General features: G+C 38.7%; 1 long non-coding RNA gene across 1 annotated transcript; it reads left to right on the forward strand.

Moving 5' to 3' along the window:
* Positions 1–534: 534 nt before the first annotated feature.
* LOC139795077 (uncharacterized) lies at positions 535–11,180 on the forward strand. Its single transcript, XR_011725374.1, has 3 exons — positions 535–655; positions 3,977–4,013; positions 6,638–11,180. It is a non-coding gene; the product is annotated as an uncharacterized lncRNA (long non-coding RNA).
* Positions 11,181–11,913: the final 733 nt, after the last annotated feature.

Here is an 11,913-nt window from a genome sequence, read left to right on the forward strand (position 1 = left end):
CAGGTATTTTTAAATGTGTTCTCCTCAAATTTCTGCTTAAATGTTTTCTGGAGCATTTAATGCAAAGCTCTACCAACATTAGTGGCAGACTATCCTACAGCATGTGTCATTGGGTACTAACCTGAGATCTGAAATGTGTTCTTTCACAGCTTGGAAAAGTGCCTTCATCACACTTTTCAAAAGTGGAAGGGCCACAAAGTAAAGGGTGTGGTTTTCAATTCAGTATTTCTCTATTCCAGGGGTACCAAATGTCAGTGTTTAAGAAATGCCTGGAGTTTTGACACAGAAAATACAAGTTAACTTGTGTAGGCTTTTTTAAATATAAACTTGCAAAAGTCAGTTAACTTTTCATGATGTATAGGCACCCATAAGTTGCTCACCTATCTGTGTGTTCTTCTGTAACTAGCAATAGCTGTATTTGCTGTGGAAAGGGTTGTCTTAGTTCATTTCCCAGAAGCTGAGTTGCTTCTGTGATGCATCTTTTTTTCTGGTTTCTTTTATCCATCACTTATTTATTTATTTGCCAATTTCTCCTTTCTGGGAATGTTTGATTTTATGATAAATTAACTAACCTTTGAATTTAACTTGTCTTCCAATATTTTTAGCATTTGCCAGGAAGGAAAGCTGTGTGTGAGGAAGCCTACAGGTTATGAAGGTAAGTGAAACAAATCTTGTAGAGAAAGGTAGTGTCTTCTCTTAGGTTACTTAGAGGATGTTGGAAGGATGCATGCTTCTAGACCTCAGGCCTCTTCTTTTACAGTGTGAGTTCAACTATTATAACTAAAACACTGCTGTTGTGTTTTGAAAGCTGTTCCTGTGAGCAGCATCTTGAATCTTCCATTTCTTCTGTGTACCTGTCTCAAAAAGCCCAATCTCTGCTCTGAAGTAACATGGTTCAAGAACAGTCAAATCAGAGAAAATTAATTCTCACCCAAACAGTTGTTAGCTTGCCAAAGTTTTTTCTGTGACCTGTCAGTAAAGATGCTGTCTCTATTCATACAGGGGGACTGGCCTGAGTTGTTATGCCAAAGATGATATGTCTTGCTGGAAGCTAAGGAAAGAATGTAATTTCACAATAATGATATAATATTACCACAATTTGTTATTAATGTGCCACTGACAGGAAACCATCACACTAGCAGTACTGTATTCACCAACAGTGAAGCAGATAACCCTGGTGCTATAAAGAGGATCTCATAGGGATAAGAGAAGTTGTTTAGCCTCATTTTGGTCTCTGTTATATGAAGAAATATTGTGAGGTTTTTTAAAAAAAATCCAACAAATTAGACCATGTTAGACTGAGATTTGAGCTTTGCTGATACGCCTACTTCATGCTTTGCTCATGAAACAGTTATTAATATTTCTACATTTCTGTACCTAATGGACTACACAATTCAGAAAATAGCTTAAGAAAGGGTTAATTTATTTACAGATTATGGGATGGTGTATATAGCCTGTTGAAGAAGTCATTATTGCTATGTTAAATGCAAAAGTAAAACAAGTTATATTTATTTGAATTTCTTGCCTTCTACCCATTATTTGTTTTAGACCAGAATGTTAGTTATCAACATTTTGTAAGATCCAAATAGCTAGAAAGGATCTGCAAGAAGACTCCAGCAGTTATTTAAATCCCAGTTGTAGAGTAAACTGGGTAACAAACACAAAGGCATCCAGAGGATAAAAAACTGCTGTTGAGTGAAAAACTGCAGACCCCACCAATTATATCACCAGTGCAAACTTTCTGCTTCCCTTTCTTCATAAAGGTGCCATAAAGGTATATTAGTCATACATTTTTAAAATAAAATTGCATCTACATGCTTCAAATCCTTGACATAGAAATTAGGTTTTTATGGTGGTAAAACTGTTGATTAGATTTAACATAACACTTGGAAATTTCTTAGAAGCTTCGATACACATTTGGCAAATGTAGCTCTCAAAAGAGCCAGAACTCAATCCAATGAAAATTGCATTTCTTTGTGAAAAGTCATTTCCACATGAAATTTAACTGTTCATCCTTATCAGTTAAGTGGTGCAATCCTAAAAGAATTGCCCACATTATTTTAGAGAAGTAATTTTCCTTATCCTTCATGAGCTCTGAAAATGATGAATTGATTTTCGCTTCTTAGTCGCATACTTAGTAAGCTTACACACTGGCAGATTTGAGGCCTGGATCAGACACAAAACGTATAAACTCAGGTAGTGAAGTAATTAAAAAGAAGATTAAGAAGGTTCAGGTACTGATGTTCATTTTCAAGTGAATGCAGATTAGCTTTAGAGTAATGGTAACTTTGCTCTTATTGCAACATAGCCTGTGCAGCATTGCAACACACTACAAAAGAGGGTGCCTGGGAGTTGCCCAAGGCATGGCAATGCAAAAATTGTGGCTTATTAAGCCAAAATTCTGCTTGCCTTCCCCTTCCTTTAAAGGATAGCCATTTGTTATGGAGCTGAGTGAATCATGGAATAGCCTTTCATAAAACATTCTTGGAAGAAAATTTAATGAAAGAAATTTCAAGATCTTTTTTGTACTATACAGAAGTTTTTCTATGGCTGCTTCAGTGTAGGAAATGAATATACTATTTTTTCTGGTCTTTTCCTAAATTAAGTTCCAATGTAGACACTTAAGTTCAGCTCAGCCAATATCCAGCCTTGGATATTGTTTTTTCTGATGGAAAACACTGGTCTGTTGACGTTTCTCTGACTACCTCTTCTGCAGTAAATTACTGATTTTCTATTTCTGAATCATCTTACCAGCTGAGAAGGTTTAATAGATGAGGATCCAGAGGCCTTGTTTGGCTTTGACTTGGAGGGGGGAAGGATGTGAAATGAAAAAACATAGCAACAACAGCCATTTTTCTCCCACTCCTTTTTCCCTGACCATCTGGGCTGCATGGAGAACAAGAAATGACAAGTGCATTCTGAATGTACAAGTCTGAACAGTCTGTGCTGAAGGGGAAAAAATGTTTTCCATGAATTCATTGTAAGGAAATTAAGCAAGAGTCTTGTAACAGCTGATAATTTGTAAGCAGTGTAATGAAAAGACAATATTCTAAAAATTGCAGGTAGTTTTTGTGGTAATGGGACAATATGAAGAGAATCATTGCTGTGGCCATCTTGAAAAGGAAGCTGAAATGGAGTACATTTTGCAGCTCAGAGGCATTTGGACAGGGCTTTTTTGCTTAATAACATGCTTTTTACTTTTGGTTGGCCCTGAAATGGTCAGGCAATTGGTTGTTGTTGTTGTTGTCCCTTCCGACTGAACTATTCTGTTGTAAGCCCTGAGTCTGCCAGTCCCACTGAGCATTAATGAGCTCTAAAAATATTATTTAAGCAAAAAAAAAACCTTCACCTGCCTTTTGAATGAAGGGGTGGAAGAGGCAGGAAGAGAAAAAAACCCAAAAGGGTGTTTTCTTTAATAGCACCAGAAAATGTCTGCCTTCTGAATTATCTTAAAATTAAACTGTATGACTGTAGCAAATGTCACTAAGTGAAATTTGGTTTTGACTTGACTGATTTATAAAGCTTTCAGATTTGCATGCTGCACATGGTAAGTGTACCCTGTGTGGTTGTCTTGTTCATCTGGGAAAGTACAGAATAGCTTTAAGGGGAGGATTTTTGCTGCTCACTAGATAGAAGTTAATAGTGTCTTGCTCTGCTCAGATAGGATGGTAAACAAAGCCCATAGCAATTATAAGGGCACTAATGATTTGGCAGAGTCTGATTTGCCATCAAGTCTCTGTTATTGCCTTCATCATGACTGCCATTCATTTTGCACAGTCAAGCACAGTTCCTGCAGTCAGCAGGTCTGATTGGAAGGTCTAAGATTGAAGCTGATGAGTTTTTGAAAATATCCATGACCGGATAACTAGTTCAACTGCAAGTTTGGAATGGCTGTAGGAAGGTTTAATTTCTTGTCCTGGATATTTATTTATTTGGGTTTTTTTTATTAGTGCAATCTTTGTCTTTTTACTTTCAGGCTTGGAGATGTGCATAATTTGGAATCTACTCCCAATGTGAGTTACTTATATTAATATATCTTCTGCTATGAAAATAACAGAAGCGTAAAAAGCCCTTATGTGGAGAGAAAGAGAAATCAAGATATTTGAATTGTTAATACATAGCTGTTAGAATTGCTAAGCATCTCTCCTTGGTTTTGAAAGCAGAGAAAACAGTCAAATACCAGATCTACATAGCAGTAGAGAAGGATCTTAGCAGTGTTAATTTAGTATCTCTCTTTAGAGTCATCTGGGTGCCAGTGGTATTCTAAGCAGCTACTGATAGCTTAGCATCTGCCTGAAGCATTTTGCTGTAGTATTACCCCGAGCCAAATCTGCAAAGGAGATGGCATGTGGCAAAGCTGTGTTGTCACACATAACTGGTAAAAGCAACAGAACCCATAGATCTCTGTCACAGGCCTAACCTCTCCCTCCTGTGGCAGAAATGGGCTTGAATTCCTGCTGGCAGAAGGTGGCAATCAGCCTTTTTCCTCCTTTGATCACAGATGGGGAAGAAGAAGGTGAAGTAAAATAAATAATCAGTACTTACTCCCTGTTTTAAGAGAAAGTGGGCAGCTTTTTTTATGAGCAACCTTCCTTGTCAGCCCTCTCTCATGCTCAGGAGCTGAGAGCAAGGACTGTTCATGATGTTTGTGGAGGTGTAAAAGGTTTAGCAAGAAAGCAGGGGTACCAGGCACCTGCGTGTCAAAGGTCTGTGAAGCTTTCCTGTGTGCAGCCACCACCTTCAGTGTAAAAAATAGACATATGTGGGCAGAACTGTCTTGAGCTGGGCAGCAGCTGAGGTTTTTTTGACTGTCCCCAGTCAAAGTGCATGCAAAATGTGTTCACTCAAGCTTAGACATAATAGAGATCTATAATTTTGTATGCATTGCTACATGCTTAAGATTCAAATTATCCTTTCTTACCGAAACAGGCTGTGAAAAGCAGTCCACAGCAGTTGTCTTCAATCAGGCTAACAACACACTAAAATCACAAGCCCCCGAAGCTGGGATTCTTCTCCTCCCCCCCACTCCCCAGCTCTCCTCATAACGGGGTGCTAACTTCAAAGGGTGCTTTTGACCACTGAAATACCAACTGTATTAAACATTCGGTCCAAATGCAAGCAACCAGTTTGAATTGCTGGAATTGAATTATAAGCAGCTGGCTTCACTTCTGACTGAGGATCTAATGGTAAAAAAAAAGAAAAACAACAGAGCAAAACAAAATTCTAAACTAAATCCATCTGTCTGCTTCAAGTCAATGAAAGTTAAATAGTGTGTCACTTTGAAGCCAAGATGAAAGTTTCACTGTTCATAGAATGTGCAACCTGTACAAACACACTTTTACAAAGGCAGATGTCTTCCTACAGGAGGAAAAAATAAATCTCTCTGCAGGTTCCCTCTTCCTCTGTGACTGTTTTAATTCTTCTGAATCACAACATGTGATGCAAAATCACAACCACACGCACAGATGGATGGTTAATATGCAGCTCCTGTTGTTCTGAGGAGGTTGCTGTTTGACTCATGTCTTTTCAGCTGAGTCATGAAATTTAACTCTGCAGTTGGACATTTCTTTGTCTCAGTGCACCAGGCAAGGAGGCTGCTGTTCAGAGCAGCTATCTCTGGCAGAGAGGGAACACAAAAGCAAGGATTTACAGTGTGTAGTGGGGCAGTGCTGAGCTGGTGCATGCTTCTGCAACAATGGAGAGCCATAGCAGGGCTCTGCCATCAGCCAGCACCCCCTCTCCTACCACTATTCTATAGGCAGTTCACACACGTGTGAGATGACACAAGGGCACAGAGGACAATATAGTGAAGGCACTATGAGAATTCAAGGCAACGGGATGGAAATATTTTCTCCTAAAATGCTGATCCTTCAAAAATCTCAGGGTCAGCAAAGCACTTAGCTCAGTCAGTAACAAATGCTTATTTTCAATTTTTGTGTAGTGCCTTTACTGCACTTGATTTCGAGCTGAGAACTGCCCATACAGAAATGCACCAGACCTTCCCAAACAGGCTTCAGCCATGCCCCAAAGTATCCTCCAAGGCCCCTCCACCCCCATATGGAGTTTGTTTGAAATCACATCATCCAGCTGTAATTGTATCCTGGAGCCTTTGCTTTAAATGAAAATGGCTTCACGTTGAACCCTAACCCTTATTATCATCCTCAAAAGGAAAGAGGCACGGTGGTATTTCTGCTCTCCTACAAGTTTTAGTAGACCTACTTGACTCCTACCAAGAGAAAAATGACCTTAAATAAGCAGGCAGAAATTTACTGGTTCGTCATATATTAATGAAACAATAAGGAAGTACAAAGAGCTCATCTTTGCGTCCAGTTTTTTCCATCTGAGTGACTTCAGTCAGTTCCCAAGTATCTTGGCATTAAGTTCCTTTACTGCTGTCGCTCATAAGATGGGCGGCTGCTTCGAGAAGATTTGGGGGGTGTGAGGTGGTGCTGTGGGTGAGTTGCTACTCTTCAAATCCATGCAAATGGATTTTTTTGCAGCCCCAAAGCTTTAGAGAAGTTAGTGATTGGCCTGGTACTGTTACAGACTGGCAGGGTTATGTGCTTTCAGTCCTAAACAGCTCTGATGCAAAGGTGAACAGTTTTCTTTTTTTTTTTTTTTTTTTTTTTTTTGTCAGACTAAATCTACAGCTGGTTCCAGTGTGGAAGCTTTTCACATGTAGAAAATGGGTAATACAGAAGGGGAACCAACAGCTAAACACTGTCTGACTTTTATAAAGGCACAGACTATAGGGGTCTGAAAAGCAGGATGCTCTGGCACAAGGATTAGCAGTGTTGCTGGGAAGGGATTCCAGCCACAGGTAGCAAAGGTGTCTGAGCAGTGCAGTCTTCTTTGTCTACATAAAATCAGCCTAATTTTTTATATGCCGGTTAAGATAAAAATGACAGCTCTCTCAGAGATATCAGTATGATGCCAGATTTTTAAGGACATCAGTATTATGCAAGTCTAGTTTTTCACTCAAGTGACAAATTGGCAACTATGTAACTAATTTCCAATCTGGTGTAGTTTTGTTTAGTATTTGGGCAAAAAACAAATAATACCCAAACTCTTACTTTTTTGTATGGGAAGTAAGTCTGTCACGTGACTCTTCCTAACAGCTAATTTAAAAAATTTATTTAATATCCACACCTTACTGTTATTCACTTTTAAAAGAAAATTCAGCAATAAAAGTATGAAATATGAGAAAAGGCAGGTATATGTACACTGGATTAAACTGTCTTGCTTAACAAGGAGTGAATTAAAAAACAGAAGTTTGCCAGTAGAATACTGCAAGTGGTATTGATTATAGTAATTCCCAGTGCAAGTGAGTTGTCTATGGAGTTTCAGTAAGCTTATGACTTCTATAGCAAAGTGATGAATTTCTTCCAGTTTATTTTTCTTTCTTTCTGGTGATCAAGCCTTCTGCCATTTTATTCCACCAAGCTATTGAGGTGAGAACCTTAAAACCACTGTACCTGTGGCTAATTTTACACTTCTTATATCTGCATTTCATCTCACTTTCACTGCAGACAGTGAATTCCTGGTAGGCTGGGCTGTCTTCTGTGCTCTTACTTTCTCTTCTCTGTTTGAAAAGGGCTCAGAACAGTTATTTTCTGTATGTGTGCTAACCCTTTTCTCTCTTTCCTCTTTTTTTTAAAAAAAAAAAACCCAAAATGCCTAACTCCACACCTTCTGTTACGTTCTCAACAAATGTATCACTTCAGTAGATATCATATATGCTTCAAATTAACCAGGAAAAAAATTGGTTATACTGATTAAGGTTTTGTTTGAATCTCCAGCTGCAGTAATATGAGAGCTGCTGTATAATTCCTCCACTGGGAATTTGGTGTCTATTTTGAAATTTCTGACTTGTACCTATTAGAGGGTAACTGAGAACTTTCTAGCAATGCTCTCAAGTGCAGTGATGACAGATAATTTTTTTTAAACCTTGTGGGTACTTTTGGTCTGAGACTTGCCTAGCATGTCAAGAATGACAGGATTATAAATCATGCTAAATCACCATAGCTTACCTTAATAACCCTTGAAAACCAGTTCCACTGCTGCTTGGATGGTAGCAGGAGTGATTTTTGTTCTGTTAAGAGGAGCTGGATAGAACCACCTCAAACCATCATATACTGACTTATGTCAAGATAAGATGAGGGTGATATGCTGAATATCTCTGATAATCTGCATAGTGAAACACAGGTTTGGACTTTTTCACACAGGTTTGTGGTTTGTCTTTTCTCTTTGAATTAATCTGCACTTTCTGCATTTAAAATGAGTACTCTCATCTCATTCACAAACTTTTGTGTAACTTTTGGGAGATGCCCCTGTATCCTGTGGGTAGCAGGAGAGGCCCTCTGGTAAATGTGACATAGGTGTTGCCTGTGTTCCAGGTGTGGTCTGAATTCTTTTTCTCTGAGCCTCATCAGAGTGAAAGTGCATAGGAGACTTTACTTCTGCCCTTCTGAGAGCCATCAAAGATGCATTGATAGCAGTTTAGAAACTCTGCTGGTTTGACAGAAATAATCATTTCAAAGCCATGGCAAAGATTATTGTAATACTTCTGTTTTCATGCTGCATTTTAAAAGAGCTATTAGGTAGTTGGTCTTGTAATTAAAAAAGTCACTGTTCTGTCTCTTTTGTGGTGGTTTCCCCTCTGCCTTTCCCCTCCTCTCCTGCTTAGGCTGTGCTTTAGGCAGTCACTGGATATCAAAATGCTTTACATCTGGAAGAGAGAAAATATGGAAGAATGGAGCACTTGGTAAAATTTAAATGGAAAGCATGTTTTGTTTATATGGATTTTTTATATGTTAAAAAAACTACTTAAGAATACAGATGACAGAGTATTGTCAGCTACTGCTTAAAGGGTATGTATATTAGCTTAACCAATTTCAAATATCAAAAATCTGGTTTGGCTTCTCTAAGATGCAACATAACATGATGGTGGATGAACTTTTTCCTTTTTGTTTTGTTTTTTTTTTTCCTTTTTTTTCTTTTTTTTTTTTTTTTTTTTAAGCCCCTAAGCAAAAGTCAATTAAACTTAAACTTACACTCTACATTAATTTGGGCACTTCTGTAATTGCTTATTCAACATATTAAAAGAATTAATTGAGTAGAAAATGAACAATACGTGATCAGGTGCAATTGCTGCATATTCCCATTCATAGATCATCTGGTGTACCTGAAAATTTTCTGTTGTTGCTCGTATGCTTTGAGGTGGTAGCTTTTAGCCCCAGCCTCCATTAGCAGATGTTGTATGTGTGTACAGCAAGAACAGGAAAAGGCAAAAAAGCAACAATAAAAAAAAAAAAATTCAGTTTTCCTATGATTAGGGTCACACTAAGATGACTAAGATAGTCTGATCTTACCTAGTCATGCATACAGTTAAAAGTAATATAATATTTTTTTAAACTTGTAAAGTAGCAAATTGTAGTTCTTATTTTGTCTGTATTACCATTGACTTCTCTGCTGAGGAATGGGTACTTAAGAATGAGCAGTGGAAAAGTTGATTTGCCATGCAAAAACACTCAGAATGTTTTTGAAAGAGGTAAGTGTGTTTTCACAAGCTTTAAGCATGAAATGCAGGTCTGGGCTTCTTAGATGTGTGTAGTGTGTGCCACAGACTAGGTCAGCCTTGATGGTTAAAGTGGCCACATGGTTTAATTGAGAGAATAAGTAAGAATGTGGTTTCACTCTGTAGCTAATCTGATGTAACTGAGCCTTGCCACTTCCTGATGGTTTGAATCTGAGGATCATGTAGCCGTGAAGTAAATTTGGTCAGCTGAGTGATTGAATAGGAAATTAAACTTTCAACTATGCAATCGCTAGATCCAACGAACACCAATTTTTCTGGCGTGTAATAACAGCTGCATAGGTTTAGCTTTGGCATTGAATTCAACTTGCTGAACTCAGATGTAAGCTTAAGAGAAGGAATTAACTTGGTTTGGAACAGACTCTATTTTTCCTTTCGTATTTTCTGTATTTGTCTCACCCACGCTGGTCACTCTCTGCTTCATAGGATTGTCATTATTCCAAATTGTTGCTAGTGGATGCTGTTTCTCAGGAATATCCCAGAAGGAGAGGGGAAAGCAAGAGAGCAGGAGTTTCTGCTTCTTCAGTTCAGATGGGCGTATGAATGTTGCTGGGTACCGTGACTCACTGCACAGCTCTGTGAAGTCAATGGGACTTGCATTAGCTTGCTAAGCAAGTATAAACTATTTTCCATAAATAGTGATACTGCACTTTAATGACTCCACAGAGCTAAATTTAGAGGAGCTAAGATTTGCTTCCTAAAAAGCGGCATTTCCTTACAGCTGCCATTTCACTCACGGATACACACACCCCCCTCACACCCCCTAGATGGTGGGGGACCCCATTCAGATGTGGGGGGCAAGTTGCTTGTGTGCTCTCCTACATGTTTTCTTATTACAGTACTTGTACACGGTGTGTACACACAATGAGGGTTTCTGTGGTGAACGACAATGTATGTACATAAAACAGCTGGGGGGGTGGGGGGTGTGATTTAATGTCTTCTATGCTGAACCCAGAACAGAATGCAGAGTGGAAAACCCAGAGCCTGCTTTACATTTCAGGCAGCCTGAGGAATTTCACAGACTGTGATATGGAGACTGCCTGCTAACTAAGCCAGACCTTCTAGGTCTTCCTGCTTTGCACAAAGGGGATCCTTTGATTGCTATTCACAGTTTCAGCAGTACAGGCTGTCTCCTGCTGAGAGCAGAAAAGTTCCTGTTTCAGGCAGCAGAGGACAGTAACACATGACTCCCTCCTCTGAATGCTGGCAATCTTTATCTAACCCCTATCTAACCGCCTTTTTTTACCTGTTTTACTTTTATTTTGGGCACATCTCTCATCTCAAGCATCAGTCTTTTACAGTTTGTATTCCCCTCATCTGTCTTCCCGTCTGCGTTCTCCTGTCATCCTGCTGACCTGACAGGAGGGAATGGGTATGTCAGCCTTGGCTCCCCTTCATCCTGAGACTTGGCCTCAGTGCACAGAGCTGACTCAACACCCATTCCCAGTTTAAAGAGGCCGAAGTCTACTTTATACAACTTATGGTACAAAGTTTTAACCTCTGAAGTGCCATTCCGCTGTGCATTGCCCTTAAGAAAAAAAAAAATTTAAAAAAGAAAAAATAATTTAAAAAAATTTTTTTTAAATTTTAAAAAAAACAAAACCAAACAGCCACAGCTGTTGTTTTTCACAAGTATTGGTACAGATAGGACTGTGAGGAGTAGCAGTGTACATAGACTGACCTCCCCCATGATGTTGATAGTTCCTCTCATGGTATTACTGCCCGTGGGAAAGTGATCTGCACTGGTTTTTAGCATTCTTCTGGCTGTTTTTTAGAAACTGCTGGAGAAACCAAACATGTTTTCCACCATTTAATTTTGATAAGAAACCAGTACATCATGCCAGGAATCTGTTCCCTTCCCAACAGCGCTAACATAACCTGCATTATGCAGTGGCAGGAAGACTTCATGGTACAACATTTTTTTTCTGGGTTTTTTTTTTCCATTTTCAGCCTGACTCTTCTTTGGTTTAGGGCTGACTATTCAATTCCCCTCCACAACTCTCTGCTAATTATATTAGGCTAGCTTTTTGTTTTTCACTAAAAGGTACTTGATCATCTAGTGTAGAAGTTGAAAGTGATACAGTGAGATGACTTATTAGTATAAATATATGCAAATTTCCATTAAGAAGTGACAACTATAACGAAAAAAGGTTGACCTTACCCAATACAAACACATTAAAGTCCTGGGGAGGTTTTCCTCACCAAACTAAACATCATGGGCTGGAATTGTAAGAAATTCATTCATGATTGCACAGATATAAGTAATGTAGACCTGTGGAAATTAAGGCTTGAAGTGACTTTTGGATATCTGATCCATC

This window comes from Heliangelus exortis, chromosome 3, assembly GCF_036169615.1.
Source record: "Heliangelus exortis chromosome 3, bHelExo1.hap1, whole genome shotgun sequence".
NCBI classification, from domain to species: Eukaryota; Metazoa; Chordata; class Aves; order Apodiformes; family Trochilidae; genus Heliangelus; species Heliangelus exortis.